Here is a 6,002-nt window from a genome sequence, read left to right on the forward strand (position 1 = left end):
ATGAGATTTACCTTCGATTGATTGAGGGTTGTGCATTTATTAAGGGAAAGATGAAAAGTTACTATGGTTGCATAGCAAAGAAGTTCCACTTACTATTTTGATACTTCCTCATATCAGTGACCTTGAAGATTAACACATTCAGCAACAGTGTGTCAAAGTTAGTTATGCACTAATCTTTCAGCAGGGATAATGTACATCATAAGAGGCATTTCTGTGGATACAAGTGGCTTGCAAAAATGATAACCCTTACATTGACACAGATTTTTGTGATATTTTAAAAGAAAAACTATTCCATTACTTAGGATTACCACATACTGTGTTCTGTATTTACTACATGTCTGAAGCTGAATGATGAGAATTGTGGAAGGGGAAGCTAGGCAAAAATTCACAATTTCCCTTTTGTTTACAGTATTTCTCAAATACAACTACAGAGTGATAAATGGACTTTGCTTGTGCCAAAATTTTTCCTCCAGTGGCATGAAGGCGCCGTGTTATTCTTGATCCTGAAAATTGATAACCTGATTTTTTTTTAAGTTGGCAGTCACTTGCACTGAATGAGAAATTAGAAATGGCATCACATTCTTGATTAAGAAGGCAATACTAGTATTGAAGTCCCAGCCTTTCCTCCTGCTTCAGAGGAAAAATTTGCAGGTTTTCCTTTAAGCTCCCCACTCCACTCAACTAAGTAAGCAAACTTTTATAGACCACTGTGCGAAGATTTCCCTAAAGACTCAACTGGCAATATTACCTTTGTCTGAGGCCTGCCTGTTTGTCACAAGCCTTGGCCTAGAGATTCCCTTAGCCGTTATCATTTTGTGTTACATTACTTAAGTTCCAACACAGACGCTTGTTAAGCTAATGACCCAGGCACTGGGCTGCTACCACACACAGGCAGGACTTAACATCAGTCTTTACAATTAGTGTATTTCCATGAAGTAGGTATGATTGTGAATATCTGAATCATTTGGCAGGTTGCAATAGTTTAACCAGAGTCAAATGCTTTCATTTCTTAGCTTGCTTCTTCATGAAAGGTTTGGTTTGGCTATGATGCAAGCTTTTGCAGTTTGCAGGGGGAAATGCGAATGCCTTGAATATGCAATGTTGAAGTGCGTGTGGAAATGTGACAATATCACAGGCTAGTTTTGGCTATGCATCATGATAGGCTAAGGAAGACTACAGATTGTAGGATAACATTGACTGTAGCTGTGGACAGGAAATGAAGAAAGACACACCTACAAGAAGTGGGAAGAGACTAGATCAGTGGGAGCAAAAAAACAACAACCAAAAAACCACGTTTACAGTGCATTCATCATTATTGCTGCTAGTTTTCCATATCTATAGATTTTCCCCACTCTGTGTAGACTTGAAACATGATTCAAAGAAATGAAGTGTGAGGTCCCCAGGTATGTTGAGGTAGCATATCCCTGTGCACACACAACTCATTGCCCAGGTGTATGGGTGGGTGCGCATAAATATTGCGTAAGTTGTGTACTGTTGTCTCACTATTGGATCCAGAGCAGCCCGTCCACCAATTTCTAACTTCACACATTGGCAGATTTTGCCCTTGTCTTCTGGGCTAGATGGGAAAAGCATGACCCCGAGCTGAAAGAATTTAGGACCATTGGTTTAAATTTGTGCCCAGCAGCTGCATCTCCCTGCTCCCCCACCCCGCAGAGTAGGTAAAGAAAGACTGATTCGCATCAGGACCAGTATTGGATGGGGACATTTGAAATCTGAATTAAGGGCCCTGCACTACTCTAGAGTAAAAATGAGCAAAGTTCATAGCTGTTAAACACAGATATAAATAAATGTTGGACCGTGTTATCATTCTATTTATTATTTATGTTTATTAATTTATTGAATTTCTATACCATGCCCTTAACCAGAGTGGCTTTCAGGACAAGTTACAAAGTATACTATAGAACAGCAAATACATAATAAGCAGTGCTTTTTTTGTCAGAGAACACACCAGAACGGAGTTCTGGCACCTTTTTTCAACAGATTTTCTAAGTTTTAAAAGTAACTTTTGAAAATTTGATGTTTGGTCCACGTAAATTTGAATCACCCTGTTGAGTGTAGCAGGTCGGCAGCAAAATCATTAAAACGGGGCATGTGGGCTGCTTGTGCGTCGAATCTCATACATGCGTACTTTGTCTGCACTGGTTGTGATAGTGCTGCTTGGCTTGTGGCACTGCTCGGCTTGTGATTGGTTGTGTGGTCACGTGCCGAGTGCTTACTGCGGGCGGAGACCATTATGTTTCGTTACACAACTGATGCGTGTTCGTGTGTACAGTGATTGACTAAGTGCGAAAAGGAAATAATTTCATGAGTTCCGGCACCTTTTTTCTTACAAAAAAAGCACTGATAATAAGTAATATTAATTTAGCAAATATAACAGTAATAAAATCACAACAAACATCAGAAAAACACCTTCAATAAAACCTCAAAATAATTTCCCTATAACCTCAGTTCTTAATCACTAAAAACACAATGAAAGGTGCAATAGCACTAAAATAAAAATAATTACTATAAAATATAATGAAATCTTTGACATTATCTTAACAATTAAAATATCAAGTAAATAACAAGGTATTTGCCTGGCACTGAAAAGAGTAAAGAGATGGTGCCAGGCGAACCTCCGTGGGGAGCGGATTCAAAAGTTGGGGTGGTTACTCTGTCCCTTATCTCCTTCGAAGGGGGCTGCTTAAAAAGGACATCCGAAGATGGCCTGAGCCTCGGGAGACACATGTGGGAGGATTATGTTGTGATGGACAGACGATTACCCAGCCAGGCTTAGGCATACTGGCGTCCCAGGTGGTTCCTGGGAAAGCGTGACCTACTCTGCCACTGCATTTTAGATTTTAAATTGCTTTTATGATTGTTCATACAAGTGCTTTTATATTTGCTCAGTTATATTGTCGGCTGCTTTGCAGAGGCTCTGTACCTACAAAAGTGGAACGTAGATGCCAAGTACCTAGCCTGGCCTGTCCGTTGAAGCCCTGGTTGATTTCTAGGAAGGAGAAGCGGTTGTCAGTGCAAGGTGCGATAGGGACGGTGTCCCCACTTGCTGAAGCATTTGCACTGGCTCCAGGTTTGTTTCCAGGCCCAGTTCAAAGCACTGGGAATGACCCTTAGGGCCCTTAACAGCTTGAGACATGGGCACTGGAAGGACCATCTCTCCCTTGGAATAAAAGCACCTGTGCTCATGGAGACATTATAATCGCTGGCATTGTTATCACTCTTCTCCATATAATTCTCTTAAAATGTGCTTTTGTAGAAATTTCATGGTATTGTGGGAAACTAAAATAATATTCAATGATTCCAATACACTATTTATGCCTCTTAGAAGCTTTTGCCTCACCTTGCATGAAATATGTGTTACTCCCACCATTTCTCCACAGTATGAACAATTAAGAAAAACAGTTAACTTTTTTGTGAAATGGGATATACTGCCTGTTGAATGATTCTGTGACTGGATGATTAAACATCATGTTTGAGAGCCTGATACTCAGGAATACATGAACCACACAAGTTGCTCATTTTGCTAAACAGTACAGGAATGGGACAATCCTGTACTTTCAAGCATCCAAGTCCTGAACTCTTGTTAGTTGAGGGAGAAATAACCCAGAGTGCCAATCTAAGCATAAGCATGGCTGTTTCTCAGCCAACAAGCTACAGTTCCAGGTTTAGATGTCACAATGAAATGGAAATAGCTGACAGCTGGAGCCAACACGCTTGCTCACTCTGATGGGCCTCACAGCTATCAATGGTTAAAAACTTAAGGATTGCTTATTCATGTGAACTATGTCAGTGTGAATAACACAACCATTCGCTTTTTGTGGTTGTTGGGTAGGCCCTTCACAACTTAAAAATACACTCACATGACAATAAACTACTTTTTATTGAGTGCTTAAATGAGCAAGAGTTTTTCAAAACACTCTTAAAAGTATCAAAGGAGAAATGAAGTTTCAGTTGGTAACATGCTATAAATAATGGGAAGACCACAAAAAGATGAAGTAGAAGACAAATTATGAGGTTTAATAAGCAAGAAAGGGCCAGTGGGAAACCGTCTCTTAGTGCAAAGAAATCAAACCTGAGAGATCAGCAATGGGCATATGGAATGGATATATTTTAAAGTTACCAACCAATCTTCAATTGGATATGAAAGGGAAAATTGTCACTGCAAAGTGATCAACACTGGAGAAACAGCAGTAGATCAAGAAACAGGAGATTAGAAATACAGAAGGAAGATAAGAAAGCCAATTGCTGAAAAGTTATTGAAGTTTGTACAGAAGTGTTTGAATCTGAAACTTCCTCCTGTCCAAAATTGCTCCTCAAACCTGTCATACTGGCATTTTTAAAAAGCCAAAATCCTAGCAAACTGCGGTTTCCTGAAGTACTTGGATGTGACTGAATTCTGGGCCCAAACTCCCACACCAGGGTCTTTAATTTTAAGGAAGGGATCTGCTTATCTATTCCTGTAGGCTGAACTGGATAAAGGAATATAAGGGCAAAAGTGTGTGTCCAGCTGCTAGAACTTCTTGCCATTTTACTCTAGAGCAGGCACAGGACTTTAAAAGTTCCTACCATGCTCGCGTCCCAAGCTGGATCTGCATCTAGTCTAGAGTAAAACCAAGGAAAAAAAAAACCAGAGAGATGTAAGTGCAAGGCACACATTTCATGTCAGTTTCTACCCTGGCTGTGCAGAGCATCAAATTGTGACACCTTTTGGAGAATCTCTAGCTTTAAGGTTTAAAGCAGAATGCCCCAACCAAAGATTGCACAGGAGATTACTGGATGAAGCCACATTTACCACAAACCCTTGTGGGGCTCCCTGTCCCCTCGAGGCCAGGGCTGGAGTGCCTCCACTTGGTGTTGGGCGACCAAGACGGATTGGGGATTCTGTTGGTGTACCGTGCACCCTTCTGCCCAACAGACTCCCTGCCTGAGCTGACGGAGATCGTCTCGGACCTGGTGTTGAAGACTCCCAGGATGTCTGGGGCGGCTCAGGACTTCATGGCCTCCATGGGGCTGTCTCAACATGTCAGTGACCCGACCCATGAATGTGGACACACTCTGGACCTGGTTTTCTCGACGGGGCAGGAAGAGGGTGATCCGAGGGTGAGGAATTTAAGTTTGACGCCCTTGTCATGGTCAGATCACTTCTTCATAAGGTTTGAGCTCGAGAGCGGCCTTTCCCTCTGTAAGAGTGCGGACCAGATTGTATTGGTCCGCCCCTGGAGCTGGATGGATCCTGATGGATTCCTGAAAGTTCTGAGGGATTTTCCGGTTGACAAGGCTGGTGATCCTGTTGATGCCCTGGTTGAACTGTGGAATGGGGAGATGACCAGGGCTAGTGACACGATCGCTCCCAAGCGTCCTCTCCCACCTGGCAGAGCCCATTCATCTCCTTGGTATACACCTGAATTACGGGCAATGAAGCAGGTTGGGAGATGTCTAGAGCGTAGATGGAGGAGATCACAGGGTGAATCTGACCAAACACACTTAAGAGCCCACTACTGGGCCTATGCTGTGGCGGTGAGGACGGCGAAGAAGAAATTCTTCTCCACTTCCATTGCCTCCTCACAATGCCGTCTGGCAGAGCTCTTCTGGGTGGTGCAGGGGCTGATACATCTGGGCCCAAAGAAAGATCTTGTGCCACCCTTGAAGGCCCGCTGTGACGACTTTGCCACACATTTCAGGGAGAAAACTGCTCAGATTCATCATGAGCTTGACTCTACTATTGAACCAGATTCTACTGGGGAGATGCCAACGATGCTGTCGAGTCCACAATTAATGGATGAATTTCAGTTGTTGTGGCCTGATGATGTGGACAAGGTGCTTGGACAAGTACGCCCTACCACCTGCTTACTAGACCCATGCCCATCTTGGCTACTTAAGAAAGCCAAGGACGGGATTGGGACCTGGATCCTGGAGGTGGTCAACACCTCTTTAAGAGATGGCCGGACTACCGCCTCCTTTAAAGGGGCAGGTACCCGGCC

At 42.9% G+C, this 6,002-nt stretch overlaps 1 protein-coding gene across 8 annotated transcripts in view; it reads left to right on the top strand.

Moving 5' to 3' along the window:
• The window catches only part of LOC123019302 (muscular LMNA interacting protein), an 85,373-nt gene that overhangs the window by 486 nt on the left and 78,885 nt on the right, over positions 1–6,002 (top strand). The window lies entirely within an intron of this gene.

This window comes from Varanus komodoensis, unplaced genomic scaffold (assembly GCF_004798865.1).
Source record: "Varanus komodoensis strain SLA01 unplaced genomic scaffold, ASM479886v1 scaffold12, whole genome shotgun sequence".
Taxonomy (NCBI): domain Eukaryota; kingdom Metazoa; phylum Chordata; class Lepidosauria; order Squamata; family Varanidae; genus Varanus; species Varanus komodoensis.